The sequence below is a fragment of the Mauremys reevesii genome, linkage group 6, assembly GCF_016161935.1.
Source record: "Mauremys reevesii isolate NIE-2019 linkage group 6, ASM1616193v1, whole genome shotgun sequence".
NCBI classification, from domain to species: Eukaryota; Metazoa; Chordata; order Testudines; family Geoemydidae; genus Mauremys; species Mauremys reevesii.
Genome location: NC_052628.1, coordinates 25,667,415 through 25,684,795, shown reverse-complemented (window position 1 = coordinate 25,684,795; position 17,381 = coordinate 25,667,415). Strand labels below are relative to the sequence as shown.

The window sequence follows — 17,381 nt, the reverse complement described above, 5'->3', positions numbered from 1 at the left end:
ATGCTTTCTTGTATCTACTACAAAGGGAAGAAGCAAAACCAGCTGGCAAACAAACTTCTATTACGTGTACTTGCTGGAAATGTTTGTGTGACTATTATAGACAGGCATAGCACAACGTTCAGCTTGTGTCATTCAAATTGGGTTGGTGTTAGGGCTGTCAAGAGATTTAAAAGTTTAATTGTGATTAATCACCCTGTTAAACCATACTAGAATACCATTTATTTAAATATTTTGGATGTTTTCTACATTTTCAAATATATTGATTTCAATTACAACACAATACAAAGAGTACAGTGCTCACTTTATATTTATTTATTACAAATATTTGCCCCTATAAAACAAAAGAAATAGTATTTTTCAATTCACCTAATACAAGTATTTTTGTAGCTGGCATTGCAAGGTATCTACATGCCAGATATGCTAAACATTTGTATGGCCCTTCATCTCTTTATCATGAAAGCTGAACTTACAAATGTAGAATTATGTACAAAAAAACTCCATTCAAAAGTAAAACAATGTAAAATTTTAGAGCCTGCTAATTCACTAAGTCCTATAGTTCTTGCTTAGCCAATCACTCAGACAAACAACTTTGTTTATATTTGCAGGCGTTTACATGGCATTGTTGTAGCCAGTGTCACAAGATATTTACATGCCAGATGCATTAAACATTCATATGTCCCTTCATGCTTCAACCGCCATTCGAGAGGACATGCATCCAAGCTGGCAATGGGATCTGCTTGATAACCATCCAAAGCAGTGCGGACCGATGCATGTCAGATGCCACCAGCAGAAGGTTAATTTTCTTTTTTGGTGGTTCGGGTTCTGTTGTTTCCACATTGGAGTGTTGCTCTTTTAAGACTTCTGAAAGCATGCTCCGCAACTCATCCCTCTCATGTTTTGGAAGGCACTTCAGATTCTTAAACCTTGGTTCGAGCACTATAGCTATCTTTAGAAATCTCACACTGGTACCTTCTTTGTGTTTTGTGAAATCTGTAGTGAAAGTGTTCTTAAAATGAACAACATGTGCTGGGTCATCATCCGAGACTACTATAACGTGAAATATATGGCAGAATGCGGGTAAAACAGAGCAGCGGAACATACAATTCTCCCCCAAGGAGTTCAGTCACAAATTTAATTAACACATTTTTTTAAAATGAGTGTCATCAGCATGAAAGCATGTCCTCTGGACTGGTGCCGAAGAATGAAGCGGCATACAAATGTTTAGCATATCTGGCACGTAAATACCTTGCAATGCCAGCTACAAAAGTGCCATGCAAATACCTGTTCTCACTTTCCGGTGACACTGTAAATTGGAAGAAGGCAGCATTATCTCCTGTAATTGTTAACAAACTCGTTTGTCTTAGCGATTGGCTGAACAAGAAATAGGACTGAGTGGACTTTCAGGCTCTGAAGTGTTACATTGTTTTCTTTCTGAGTGCAGTTATTTAACAAAAAAAATCTACATTTGTAAGTTGTACTTTAACGACAAAGAGATTGCACTACAGTAGTTGTCTGAGGTGAATTGAAAAATACGATTTCTTTCATTTATCATTTTTATAGTGCAAATATTTGTAATAAAAATAATATACATTTTGATTTCAATTACCACACAGAATACAATATGTATGAAAATGTAGAAAACATCCAAAATATTTAATACTATTCTATTGTTTAACAGTGAGATTAAAACTGATTAATCGTGATTAATTTTTTAAATCATAATTAATTTTTTTAGTTAATCGCTTGAATTAACTGCGATTAATCGACAGCCCTAGTTGGTGTAGAATTTGTAAGGGGCTTGAGCGTCTTGTAGATTTTTAGGCAGGTCATAACAGGTACCTAGTTAGTAACTACCCCCTATTTGCTGTAGTCTGATGAATTTCAAAGGCAAAATTTGCTTTTCAGAAGAAATTTGACAGAGCATGTATGGACTCTCTCAGAAGCAAGAAAATCACTTCCAACTCTTTTTTTGATTTGATGTTGGAATTTTAGTGAGGGCTCTGTCCAGCACATCGCTGACACAAAGCACTTGAAGCAGGTAACCCTCATTAAAGTCAATATGCACAGAAGTCTTTAAAATTCCACGTATCAATACAGAATGTACAGATGTAAATTCCATGGTCTCATCTTTGCTTTCAGTTTTATGGTCTAAAGTTTTTGATGTTTAAACATTTTTGCTCCATTCCAGGGAATGCCTGGCCTGATCTTCCTCATGCTAAAGTTATTGGCAGTGGCCTGAATTCTCAAAGAGTAGAAGGGCAAAAGTGGATTTACACAAATCTTTGCATTCCCCTAATCCTGGGGACTGCCAGGTGCCAGGCTGGTTTGGTGTAAATTAAAGCAATCAAAGTACTCTTACACCTGACCCAGCTATACACACCTCCAGGCACCATTCCAACAGCCAGGGGATCACTGGGTCACCCCACCCAGACCTCCTTTTCCCTGGAAACAGCCCCTCATCAGGGGTTGGACACAGGGTGGCACAGAGCCACTGGGATTCCCTTATGTAAGAGAAATCCAGAGGGGCTGGATACAGAGAATTTCTAGCTGCTTTGCACCACTACAAAATATTATGAAAAGTATATTTGACTGCATTCTGATCCAGCTCCCACTGAAGTGAGGGAAGCATCATCCATTTATCTGAAAGGGAGCTGGATCAAGCCCTCATTAATTTACTTTTTGACAGAGCTGGTCAAAGCTTTGTAAAATGTTTTGTTTTTTTTAAATTGTTAGTGAAAATTGTAGTTTTGTTCCGATATTTTTTTTAAAAAAAGAGACCAATTTCTGTGTTTCAAAATTATCCATAAAAGATTTTTTTAACTGATGGTTTTTGTTTTTAAAAAGTCAGAATTTTCTTTTAAAATTATATCAAAATAGACATTTTTAGTTCTATTTTTAAACTCACCTCTTCGTCACTAAAATGACCAATTGAAGTTGGTAATTAAAAAAAAACAATGAAAAATCCAATCAATAGCAGGCAATACATTTTCAGGAAATTGGAAATATCAAATGTTTTCAAGAAAATTTTTATTGAAAAAAAAGACACTTTCTGACAAATATTTTTGTTTGCAAACTTTCAACCAGCTCTAGCTTTGGACCTTCGAAATAACGTGGACAAAAGAGGACAAAAGAAATGGAAACTGAGTGAACCTGGTTTCTGTCTTTCAACTTAGAACCCTACTTTTAGCTTATTAGGATCTTCTTTATCCTAAGGTTAATTGTATTTTATACAATTTGGGGTATAAAATTATAATAAAACATGTTGCAAGATGTCTCTCTATACAAAGGAGTATTGTCACCAAATGCTGCGTTTTGGGGTGATCTCATAATATGGAGCTCTCAGTGTGACTGGAGGGAGAGGTAGCTTGAGAGGAAAGGTACATTCAAAATTATTTGTGTGCCGAATGTTCCTCTGATTTGGCGGGGAGCAAGAGATATTGAGCCATAGTAGCATACCTCATTCTTTGGGGATAAAAGAGCTTTGAATATCACCATTTACTATCTTTATTTTGGAATCGCATGTTAAAAATTTTATAGGAAGTAGTGTAAGAAGCAGATTCTGATCTGTTCCTTGGCTATTCAGGATAGAAATGAAGTCCAGCATTCTTTTCTAACTGCTTACATATGTACTGCAAAGGACTCCATTGGTGAAACCCAGGTTTCATTGTGGGTGGAATGTCTATAAATGAAAAAGGATTGAAATGAGAGCTTCCTCCCACCCCTCCCTGCATGTTAGCTTAATATAGTAATTGAATTATTTTCCTTTGGAGTCTGTTTAATTTTGGTCACATAGGAGAGCATTAAGACAGTTTCTCAATTTAAAGATGCAAGAGCTATAGACCCATGATTCAAAGTGGAGATCAGAATGATGATAAACAGGTTGACAGTGTGTTTGTTTAGGATATAATCTTCGACTTTGTTCCAATTCCAGCATCTATGGTAGCTGACATTGTACAAAGGACAGACCTGCCGTAGGCCAGATCCAGCCACACAGAGGCACTGTGCTTCTGTATTTCCTCCAGAGGCTCGACGAAGGGGAGGGGGGACTCTGGGTCCCGACTCCCCCATTGGCCATAGATGCTACTACAAATTCACAATTGTACATTCTCATTTACATGTACATTAAGCAGTGAGAAGCAAACATCTCTTCCAACCAATAAAAACCATGCGCATACACTTCAGACAAAATGTGGTAATTATCTAATCTTGGAAACACAGAAAATGTTGGAACCTACAAAAATGTTGTTTCCACATTTACAGAACACATGGCTAGAAGGAATTACATAATTGAGTTTAGAAGCCAAAAACTAATATGAAGAACGCAACAGACATTTCTCCCACCAATGCCAGCGTCTTCGCGGAAACAGGCTAGATCTCCAGTGCCACAAACAGCAGAATCAAGAGAAGGGCCAAGTGGAAATCAACCCTACTCTTCACCCATGAAAATAATGAAAGAATAACAACCATATATGAAACATTGATATTGGTTTATTTTGTGGTGGTCAATTACAGTGATAGCGACCGAATGATTATACTGCGTGCTGGATATCACTATCCAGTTACAAATTTCCTGTGCCCTGCAGGCAAAGAGAAACACTTTTCAGTGCAAATGGCTATTGCAATATCCCTGGATGGCGTACAGTGCCACATAGCTGGGTATATTTTGTAAATTCTGTGTGGTGTTTACTCCTGTCACCATTACAAAACAAGAGCAGAAACTCAGGCAGCTTGTCATGCATCCCTCTACAAACTGTAAAGATACCAAAGAAGTCTTTAGCCACCACAAGAATACTCAGTAACATAAAAACGCCATACAGAAGGTTGATGACTTCCTTAAAATATTCATTGATGAGAATACCAATGTTCAAAATCTTTCAAGTGTCAGACAAAAGGCAGTTTCAGCAAATCAGGAATGTCTTGTCCACGTTATCAAGACACTTGAGTTTTGCAGACATCAACAGCTGCCTCTCAGAGGTCATTATGATTATGGATCATTTCATCTAGAACAGATGACTGTCAACAAAGGACTGGTCCAAGCTGCATTACATCTTCACTTATGTGCCACGGATAAGAATGTCAAGCAAAACTTTCAATCTATCACCGGAAATGCATCATAAATGATCTGGAAGATTCACAATGAAATAATAGCCATTATAGGCCATAAAATTCAACAAAAAATTGTTGCACACATTTTGCGAGCCAAGGTCTTTGAAGTGCTCATTGACTAAACAACCAATATATCTCATGTTGTTGTAGCCGTGTTGGTCCCATGATATTAGAGAGACAATGTGGGTGAGCAATGTCTTTTATTGGATCAACTTCTGTTAGTGAGAGAGACAAGCTTTTGAGCTACACAGAGCTCTCTCTCAGACAACTTTTAGGGGGACCCTCCAGGGTTAAATAGTGAGCATGGCCAATCAGAAGGCCTCGGACCCTTTGGGCAGTATATTCTGTGGCACCTAATCTCCACATGCTCCATGGAGGAAGCTCTGTGTGACCTCCTGCTAGTGATATGGGACTGTCAGCTGTCCCCCACTCCACGGACCTGGCTTCTAGCCCTGTGGGTCCTTACAATATGCTATGTTTCTGAGGATTCCATAGCTGAGGATTTTCTAACCTACGTCAGTGTTGAGGATTTAACCATCTCTGATTTAGATTCTATAACTCATCAGGAGCTGACAAAACATGGCCTCATTTTGGAATTTCTCTCTGGACAAGGCTATGATGGAGCCAGCACAATAAGCATGCCATAGTGTTTAAGCAAAAGTCAAAGCTACATACATGCATTGCTACAATGTCTTAAATCTGGCCATCATTAGTGCAGAAACACTTCCAATTATCTGCAGCACTATTGGCACGGTGCAGGAAACTTGCATGGGTTCCCCCCGCCCTTTCCCAGTCTGCTCAGTGATCAGATATTTATTCAAGATAATCAGAAAGGTAACTCCAGCTGGGGTGCATTCAAGACTCAAACCTGTGAGAGAAACCCTGGTGGATGGAGTGCCATGACTGTGTCATCATATTTGTAGAACTATTTTCAGCTGCTATTGATGCCCTAGAGGAAATACAAAGCATGCCACTAAAGGAGGCTGCACTAAAAGCACAAATGTTCTATACCATAAGTAATTTTCATAGCTGACATGGAAAGCATTTCAAGTGTTGTCCTGCCTTTGTCTAAAGAACTACAGAAAGCAAATCTGGACATTTTTGCTGGTAATCAGTTGGTGAATGAAGTTTATCATTGTGACATTACTCAGGGTACAGTCTGGACAGTTGAACAGCGGTGTCCCCTTAACTCTCTAACCTGGGGTGCCTTTTACACTGCTTTGCTGTCAAAACAGCCACCCTTGGCCTCCTAACACAGCCTTCAACATGTACATTCACTCCCAGCTAAACACATGAGCACTCTGACCAGTTGCTCATGAATTACATACAGGGTGACACTCACAAGCTCTCAAGTCCCCGCCTTATTCCCCCAGAAATGTGCATCTTGTACTGTCCAGAACACTACTGAACAATGTAAGCTCATAGAAAGTCCATCATTTCATCAAAGGAAAATGGTATATGCACCACCTAGTTTATCCAAAACGGAGTTTCCCACACACTTTAAACCAAACATATTGGTTAAGATAAAACACTAAGGTAAGTTTATTGACTACAGACAGATAGATTTTAAGTGATTACAAGTATCAATGCATAAAAGTCAGGATTAGTTACAAAAACTAAATAAAAAAGTAATATACAAGCTAAAACTTAACTTAACAAGCTAAGTGAACTTAAAAGCAAAGATTTTGTCTCACCATATGCTGTTGTAAATTTCACAGGCTGGGTCTCCTTCCAGCCTGGGACCACTCCCCCTTAGTTCAGTTCTTTGAGAGTTGATGTCCTCGGCAGAGAGATGGGAGGAGGAGAGGTGAAGTCCAGTGTTTTCCTCCCCCTTTATAACTCAATTTCTTGTGCTAGAAACATCCTTGCTGAGTCATGGTGACACACAGTCTGTTGTGGATGTGAGGTTTAAATCATCCCTGAGATGAAATGTAAATTTCTTTTTTATACCTTCCCCCCCACTGGACAATGGCTGCTTAAGTAGGTGATCGCCCTCTATCACCTGTCTGGTGGCTAGTGTGTCTTTGTCTCTGAAAAACTGGTTTGAGCCTACCTTTCTACCTCTGGAACATATTACAGCAACGTTATTCAGTAGAAACTTCTAACTTTACATACAATGTTGACACATTTTACACCAGGGCAATAATGTTCAGCAGATTATGAGTTTTCAAATGATACCTCACAAGGCATACTTCATACAAAATTTATCATAGTCTTATAAAAGTGGTGACCATAATAGTATACCCCATCATCCATATACTAAAAAATTTATGAGATAACCATGAAACATTGTTTAGCTCCCTCTTTACCAAAGCAGTTAGATAGCATATATGAAGAACTGAACATTCCTATGGGGACTCCAAAGCAAGCAGATATAGAGAGACATCACAGCAACTACTGTACAGAAGACCAGAAGACTTCTATCAACAATAAATCCTTCACCATATCTCAACTTTGTGATCATTGAATCGACCAATTATTTTGCAGATTTATGTGAGGGATATAGAAATCTTTGGAACTTGTTGCCTAAGCACCTGGCTGACTCTTTTGATGAATCAATAATGGAGCTAATTTAATTATGCAATTACATAGTATATTTTATAGGGTGTTGTTACTAATTTGCAAATTGACTTTTTCAAAAAGCCCATTTCACAGGAATTAGGAACATGACATATTACCTAATTCTACTATGGTGATGAAGTTGGTGTCAATCATTTTGTCTCACTGGAGGTGTAATAGTCAGATATAGCACATCTCACTGTGGTTGCTCCTGAAGTAGACAGGTGGCACCTCAAATGGGCAAATAGTCCAGTAGAAGAAATGCCACCAAATGTGCTCAAAACACTGGTACACTGAAATGCCACAAGTTACCCTAATATCTCCCATCTACTGAGAATTATGGCTATGCTGCTAGTTCAACTGTTATGCTGAAGGATCTCTCTGGTGCTTTCCAGTGAATAAAGAGCTATGCATGATCAACTGTGGGAGAAAGTTGACTCACTAGATTAGCACTACTGAAAGTGCATAGTGGTTGGCCTATCACGGTAGAGAATGTGATTGGCAATCTTGCACTCACACCCTGACACTTTGATTTTGTACTTTAATTTTCTGTATATGTACAAAGAGAGACTTTTAGGCCCATATGCCTAAATGACCTCTGCTACTTGGCAGGTAATCTGGGCCTCCATGTTAGAAAAATTCTGGTTGTGCCCCCAACTCCCTCCTACCTCTTCCAGGCCCCATCTGACTCCAGAGCCTCCCAGGCCTGTCACTGCTCTCTGAATCCCTTTAGCAAGATGCAAGAGCACACAGAAGGCTCCATCAGAATTAACTTTGAATGGAAACCCTACAGTGTGTACTTTCTTCCAGACCTGCCATTGGTCACTGTCTCCCCAGGCACAGGTTCCTGCATTCACAGAGGGGTCTCCACAACGTCTTGCGGAAGATGCCACAGAGGTGGCACTGCTCCCTTCTACTAGGACAGGGGGAGTTCTTTGAGCTTCACTCCTCAAAAACAACTGAATCCAGTCAGAAAACCTACAGCCTTAATGAATTCCAAGCCATAAGCCATTCTAACGGGACAGTAGAAAGCTGAGAAGAAGAATTGGGATGATCCCAAATCAATCATTATGCTAACACTGTTTCTGACAGTTAAATTGAAAGGCAAGTTATTGACATTTAGATGCATGAAGATATATCTGAGCTTGTATGAGACACATCAAATTTAGCTGCAGAATTTATTTCCTGAATCAGTCATTCATGTCAGAGATGCCATTTCCCACTAAAGAAAAGTCTTCGAGAGAAAACTGCCTCCTTCCTATTGCTATAAGCAGTGCTGTTGTAGCGGTGTTGGTCCCAGGATATTACAGAGACAAAGTGGGTGAGGTAATATCTTTTACTGAACCAACTTATGTTGGTGAAAGAGAGAAGCTTTCTGAAGAAGAGTGCTGTGTAGCTAGAAAGTTTGTCACTTTCACGAACAGAAATTGGTCAAAACCAAAACAAAAAAAAGTTACCTCACCCACCTTGCCTCTCCTTTCTACTAAAACAACAAGGAGATGGTGCACCTGAAGAAGTGAGGGTTTTTTTAACCCATGAAAGCTTATGCTCAAATAAATGTGTTAGTCTTTAAGGTGCCACCAGACTCCTTGTTGTTTTTGTGGATACAAACTAACACGGCTACCTCCTGATACGTGTCTCCTTTATACTGTTACATTCTTCTAAGCCAATGATTCATTAGAGAAGGAAAACTATTTTATGGTTCAGTCTTGACAAGACCAGAGTTTTCTTATTTGGGGGAAGGGGTTGTTTGTTTGTTTACAAACTCACAGTGCTGCCTCAAGAGCAGATTGAGTTATAGAGGAAAAATAAGAAGTAGAGGCAATTCAGAGGCAAGAGACAGCTAAACCCTAGCTTGGGCACTTTTTGGATTTGCCAAATTAATTGAGTAAATTAATTTGAGATAGTTCAAAATTAAACCCTGTTGGTCATTTAAAGTTACTTAGGCCATCATTCAGCACAGCACTTAAGTGTATGTTTAATTTTGAGTCATGTGCTTAAGTCCCTTTAAATTCAATTAAATCTTAAAGTGACATTCAAAAAGTTTAAAAGCCAAAAAACTTTTTTCTGTGACATTGTTCTTGTTTGAAGGTGTCAAATTAAAGATTTCTCAATTTCTTTCCTGGTTTCAATTAGCCAGACATTGTGTGAAGGAATTATTACAACAAAGATACTGTGACACCTACCATGGCCTATGAATAAACATAGCAGTGCAGCACGTGGTAAATATTTTCAGTGATATTTTTCTTACAATGGATCATGGGTATTATACCTGTTTGGTTCAGGAAATCATCCAATCCAGGATCTGGTCTCCAACAGGGCTAGAACCACGTGCTTCAGTGGAAGGTGCAAGAAATCCCTTAACTGACAATTACAGAATAACCTGCCTATGGGAGAAGTTTCTTGCTTACCCCGTTAATGGTGGGCTCTTCCCTGAAGAATAAGGGTTTATATCCCTTCTAGAAATTATATTCCTATCTAATGCAACTACTCATCCATAAAATGTCTGATCCTTTTTATAAATCTTGCTAAGCGCTTTTTGTCAATGATATTTTGTGGAAATGAATTTAATAGGTTAATTACACAGTGTATAAAAACACACATTAAAAAAATTTGGGCTGAAAAATTCAGATTTAGATCTGGATTTCCTGCACTCCAGTGCCTGAGGGGTGTTATACTCCGGGGCTGTTTTTCTTTCTACCATCAGTGTGATTCCCTCCCTGGTCTCCCTGCAAAGAGACAAGTAGCCTTGGAAATAGAAAGGGAGAGCTAGCCTGTTTGACCATTCATGCAAAACTAGAAAATGCAACTTTTCAATTTTTTAAGATGGCTTACTCTCTTTCTCTCTAACAAAGCATTTTATAAGAGCTTTAACAAGAGTCACGACTAATTTTTCCCATCCATCGCCAAAGACACAATGCACTACAGTCAGACAAATTGGAGTGGCTGCTGGCAGTACCAAGAAACCACAGAAGGCTTTGTACAAGCTAAACTCCCTCAAACATTTCCAGATGAATAATGAGAATTACCTTGTCCTGTTGTTTCAGAACAGGATGCATTGCCCATTTTCAGATAGTCCTCTTTGCATCTATTGATGTTTCCAGGCAAGGATTTTGCTATTCTTTTGATGTAACTGGCCAGAGATCTAGATACTTGCCCAAAATTACTTCATAGAATTCCAGGCATATCCTAAGGCATTTGTGTCTTTTTGTTGTTGTTTCCCACAAAGCCTCCTTAAACTCCTCTTGTGTTACAAAAAGATGAACCTGTTGTGCACAGGCCTCCTTTGTGCTTCAGATGTAAGTTACTTTGGTGGAGCATCTTGGCATGTGCAGTTTGTCTCCATCTTGCGGCAAGATATAATTTAGTTTGTGAGCTAGTCTTTTATGTAGAAAAAAATCATATCCTCTGATAGTCAGTGTGCTTCACAGCAAAGCATGTCTCTTATCTCCCATGAGACAAAACATTAGTTGTGATCTGTAAGTCCTTTTAGAACAAAATCTGTTTGTGGGTGGTCAAATTCCTTCTGGGCTTGCTGGAAAGGCCTGTGAGAGTGGCCCTTAAAGGCTTGTGAACTTGCAAATACCTTGCTTTTCTATAAGGTTCATCCCTTCAGGACCGTTTTCTGTTCTGCGAGTGAGGCCTGAGGGATCCAACAAGGTTATCTACATGAGCCAAGATTTTCAGAAGTGACGCGTGACGGTAGGTGCTCAAAGATTCCTTAAAGGGGCCTGATTTGCTGAGGTTGGGTGCTCTCTGAAAATCACACTCCTTTAAGGTGTCCCAAGTTACCCACCCAAAAGTGGAGGCATTCGCATTCACTAGTCACTTTTGAAAATCTTGATCTACATTTTCCCTTATCACCCCCCACTGGTGCAACACCACTGGTTATACCAAGAGTGGGGGTATGACTTTAGATAGAGCAGAGTGGCCTTTGCTATTTCAACCTACCCATTAGACCTACCAGGAACAGGTTTAATGGCAACGTTTTCAGACTGATTTGGAGTACCTCAAGTCTGGGTCCCAACTGACACTTCTATTGCCCTCTCTCTGCTTCAGATGCCCCATCTATAATGTGGCTATAGTGAAACTTGCCTACATTACAGAAGTGTTGCGAAGCTGAATACATATTTATAAATTATTTTGAGATCTGAATGAAAAGAGCTAGGTGAATCCAGCAAATTATTATTATAGTGGATCATTGATAGAGTGTTGTCTGTGAATATATCCTACAATAACCCTTTAAAAAAAATCCCAGCATGCTACCATTGATGCAATTCCCTTGATGGTAGCAACAGTAAGAACTCTAGCGTAGCCAAGCCACTGGCATTTTAACTACTCAGCATTGGCCTATCTCTGAGCTGTGGGAGCAGAGTTGGGGCTACATTGAGTGCTTTTGAAAACCCCGGCCATAACTGTTCAATTTGTTTAAAAACAGAACAAGAGGCAAACAAACTGTTCAGACTCTGGCAAATTATCTACAACCTTAAAGCCTCTTGGGGTCCTTCATGTTTGATTTTCTGTCTGACACTGATAAATCACCTGAATCCATTTTGGTTGCATGAATCAAAAATCCTGTAATCCATGTAGACAGGTCAGGTGTGGAAATTCTGGGAGATTCAGGGCCTTGCCACATGTTTTCCTACATTCTCCTGAATCCAAACCTTTGGGGGGAGGGGAGGGAGCAGGTGGGGGGGAGGGAGGAGAAAGGAAATGAAGTGTTCTGCCCTTGTAGATGTGAAGATAACCTCCAACCTATAAAACAATGCACTTTGGCCCTGTGGAGACCTCAACCAGACAGACTAAAGCAATAGCAGCAACTGAGGTGTTAACATCAGCCATTTATCTTTAGGAGAGTGTTCACTTCAAAGGATAATGTAATCATTTGGGTGTTAGCCTTTTCTAAACAGCTAGCACATACAGAAACAGTCAGCATTAGGTCAACTGATTTTTGTTTCAAGGGATATAATTTATCAAGGGTAGGAAATACAGAGGGTTTCAAGCCACAGAATTCTGACCTAGATTTTGAAAACTACATTTTAGAATTGTTTAGCTCTGGAATTTTGGATTAGCCTGCTATAAAGAGAGGGGACATTTGCAAAATTAGAATCAAGTTTGAGATTTTGAATACTGCTAACTGCCAGGGGTGTTCAATATTGAGATTTAGGTCAAGCCCATCTCTAGTTTGCAGCCAGTATAAAGGCCAAAATTTTCAAAACTAGACACTTATCGTTAGATTCCTTCAGTGCTTAGGTCAGTAACTAAATAAGTGATCAGATTTCCGTCAGTGCTGTGCACCCAGCAGTTCCCAGTGATGCAGGGGCGGCTCTAGTAATTTCGCCGCCCCAAGCACGGCGGCACGCCACGGGGGCGCTCTGGCGGTCGCCGGTCCTGTGGCTCCAGTGGACCTCCTTCAGACGTGCCTGAAGAGGGTCCCTGGTCCCGCGGCTCCAGTGGAGCATCCGCAGGCATGCCTGCGGGAGGTCCACCAGAGCCGCGGGACCAGCGGACCCTCCGCAGGCACGCCTGCGGGAGGTCCACCGGAGCCGCCTGCCGTCCTCCCGGCGACAGGGAGAGTGCCCCCCGCGGCATGCCGCCCCAAGCACGCGCTTGGCGCGCTGGGGTCTGGAGCTGGCCCTGCAGTGATGTAAATGCAAGCAACCAGATGCTCTGCACTTTTAAAATCAGGCCACTTATTTAGGAACCTAAATAAGGGATTTAGGTGCTGATGTTTAGCACCTAGTTTTGAAAATCTTGACCAATAGTTCTGCTGCTAGTGGTGTACAATTTCATCCATCTAAATTCAATCACTTTTAAAAATGCTGGAATATCTCCTTTGTGAAAAAAAATCAAATAAATTACATGGAAAAGTTTCTTGTAGAGGCTGAAAAACAGAATTTGCCATAATAATACCCAAAGTTTTTTTTAAAATGGTCTTTTTTAGTATACTGGCCACAGGATGGTATTTGCTGTACCATACAAATTGTAGTTTTAGTAAGTGATTTTTATCATGAGACAAGGCAACCTAACTGGAACTGGAACTGCAGCCACCTGTGGGCCTTTCCAAAGAGCTGCAGTAATCAAGCTCCCAAGGTTTTTGCTGCATGGTGAGCCCTTTCTCCCTGTGAACCTGAATGAATTCATTCAGCATGAGATGCAGGGTAACCCAAGGCCAAAAAATGTTGCATTAGTGTCATCAAGCCAACTGTTTTTTTCCCAACTGGAAATATGCATCTATGGAGCTGCAGAAATGAAAAGCCACGTTCAAGCTTGGATCTGGACTTGAATAGGAGTGGGGTGGGAAGAAGGGAAGCTTGGATCAGGATGTTGTCCTACACCAGTGCTCATTTGATGAAAAGAGCTGAGAGAAGCATGGGGCGAAATGTAATTTATGTGTTTTTCTTCCATTTGGAAACATATTTGGGAGAGCCAGTTTGGCAGCCCAGTTGTGCAGATACCCAACAGATGAAGTTGTACAGATACCCAACAGATTCTACAGCAGTTCTCTCACACTGCTCTGACAAATATGTCTCAACCATTTCTGAGGAACCAGCTCTATGACGAAGGTGAAAATTTGGTCTGCACAGAATTCAGTCTTTCGCCTCTCTGGCAAGGCTACCAGTTTTTGTGATATGGAAACTGCTAACTCATTTCACATAGTTTAATGAAAGGAAATTTTGGACACAGCTGAAGATGGATTCAGTCTATATCCCTGGAACTGAAGCCCATAGAACTTTGGAGGGTCAATTTTCAGAATCCACACCTGGACTTGAATCTTCCCATCTTCCTTCAAACATGCAATAGTCAAGCCAACCCTGGAGAAACCCACCCTGAATATATTGGTTGTAGATAACTACCACCCTGTGTCAAACCTTCCATTGCCGAGCAAGCTCATTAGAGAAATTAATCAAAAGCCAACTACAAGCTCATCTAACTGAAGCTAATACTCTAGACGTAGCACAGTCTGAATTCAGAGCAGGACATGGAATTGAAACCACTTTAGTGGGACTGATGGATGATCTCCTCCCATCAATGGACAGAGGACAAACATTGATTCACATCCTCCTGAACCTCGCTGCAGCATTCAACCTGGTTGATCAGGGGTGACAGGAGTCCAGGGAATGTGCTAAAATGGTTTTAGTCTTCCTGGAGGGAGACACCAATAAATACTGATGGGAAGCTGCACCTCCACACAGGGCATCCTTAAGATTTATGGGGCCCTACACAGTATTATTAAACCGGTGCCCCTCTACCTGACAGCAGGATGAGGCAGCAAAGGATACCAAGACGAGTCACATTTTCCCACAGAGACCCCCATACCCTCTCCCTCATGCAGAATGCACGGCACCGTTGCATTCAGCTCTGTGAATACGGCCCCTGCTGTGCTCACTGGGTGTGCGGGAGCCAACCCGCTCTTATCTGTTGTCATGGGCAGTGTGTGAAGCTGCTGCTTGAGGAGACTGGCTCCCCAGCCCACCTCTTCTGCCTGTGGCCCTGCTTATACTCCACCCCTGCTCTGCCCCAGGCCTCGCCCCCACTCTGCCCAGGCCTTGCCCCTCCACACTGTCTCCCTCCTCTCTTCCCTCCCCCACCCTGCTCACCCCCTTCCAGCCAAATCCCTGAAACCAAATGAAGCAAATGACATTTGAGAAAAACACTTCTGCAATTTCTTCCTAAAGAAAATGGAGCATGTTTTCCACTGCATGCCAGATGGTGAAGACTGGACATGCGGAGGGTACCTAATTAAAAGCACTAAACTTGGGAATAAAAAATGTCAGTCACAAGTTTTTTGATATGCCCTGAAGTTTGTCAGAAATTTATTTGCAAAACTTTGTAGTGAGGGCAAGTCAGCTGTCTTGCTGAATACAACATTAAATATTATGGAATGCATGATGCAGCTCTTCTCTGTTTTACATTTTCTTAATCAGTATTTCTAAGCTGATTTTATATTTTAAATGTACTCTTGAGCCTTCATAAAGTAATCGTTCCAGATTACTACATATTTAACTCACTGAAACAAAGACATTATTTTAAATTAATCAGTCACAGAGGTTTAGTGTGTTCATAACAATGTTCATTGCTTTTAGAAAAAGGGAACACTAATTTACTTTGTGTGATCTCCATAACAATAAACATGTTTATGAAATTTCACCAACTTTAACAAAAATATGTTTCCAAAGATTTTAGGCATAACAAAGGATTTTATATCTTACTAAGGTACTGATTTTGCTGGAGGGTTCTCTTAAAACTAGTTCATCAGATAGTCAGAAGTAAAGAAAGGGAAACTCTTTGTCCAGCTATCTGGAAGGAAAGGGGTGTTGTCCTTTTAAGGGCGCTCTACAATGGTGTGCGGGGTGGGGGGGAGTGAAGGGAGAAAGAGATGGACGGAAAGGACAGGAAGACTTTGGAAGCAAGTGTTTTTTTACTATAGTAATTAAAATGAAAATGAGTATTTTAGATAAGGGTGGTCTTTTGAAGGATTTATTTAAAAAACTATATGTCTGAAGATCCAAGCATTTAAGGCTAAAGATGAGTGTGCCTCTAAAAATCTATGCAAGGATTTTTTAGAGATGTGATTTTATAATCTTTACCAACTCAATAATGAAATATTTTTATTTTAAACTAAGGTCCTGTAGTGTAGACTAACATGTTCTGAGTAAATATTACAGCAGGGGTCGGCAACCTTTCAGAGGTGGTGTGCCGAGTCTTCATTTATTCACTCTAATTTAAGGTTTTGCATGCCAGTCATACATTTTAACATTTTTAGAAGGTCTCTTTCTATAAGTCTACAATATATAACTAATCTATTGTTGTATGTAAAGTAAATAAGGATTTTAAAATGTTTAAGAAGCTTCATTTGAAATTAAATTAAAATGCGGAGCCAGGACCCGGGCAGTGTGAGTGCCACTGAAAATCGGCTCACATGCCGCCTTTGGCACGCGTGCCATAGGTCGCCTACCCCTGTATTACAGTAATGCACAACTGTTTTTGTCAGTAAATTCAGAATGACAGTATATACCTGGGGGTTGGCAAATGCCTGTTAAATGGCTTCATTACCACTTGAATGGCTCTTTAACAGTTTCAGTGTTGTGCTAATAGGTCTGGCAGGCTGGAAGGCTTTTTCACTCTTAAGTTACTAGATCCCCGCTGGAGTAAGAGTCACCAGGCTGCAGCAGCCAGCTGTGGTGGGAGCCTGCAGGAAGGGTCAGAACAGGGATAGGAAGAGCCGGGAGGGTGAACACTAAGACCCAGTGGTGCCCCAAATTTTCAGGTACCCTACGCAGCTGCATATGCCTAAGGATGGCCTTGCCTCCACCACTAGTGTCCTCATTTGTGGAGACCCACAAGGATCAATTCTCTCTCCGGTCCTTTTCAACATCTACGTGCAGTCACTATCGGAACTGATCACAGACTCCATGGACTCAACTGTCAGCAATATGCCGATGTCACACAGCTCTACCTGTCCTTCACCACAGACAACCACACCACTATCACCAAGATGGCCCAGCGCTTGGATGAGATAAGCTCATGATGAACAGCAGCTGGCTGAAGCTGAACCTGAGAGAGACAGAGGTGATGCTCGTTGGCATAGGAAAGTATTTTGAGGAATTCACAGTCTCCCTTGGTTGAAGGTACACACACATAATTAGTCAACTCAGTCTCTAGTCCAGGAGTACTCTTGGATTCCTGGCTGACACTGAGCTCTCACATAGTAG

At 40.7% G+C, this 17,381-nt stretch overlaps 1 long non-coding RNA gene across 1 annotated transcript in view; it reads right to left on the bottom strand.

The window, feature by feature from the left end:
* Positions 1-17,381, bottom strand: part of LOC120407488 — a 47,840-nt gene that overhangs the window by 4,523 nt on the left and 25,936 nt on the right. The window lies entirely within an intron of this gene.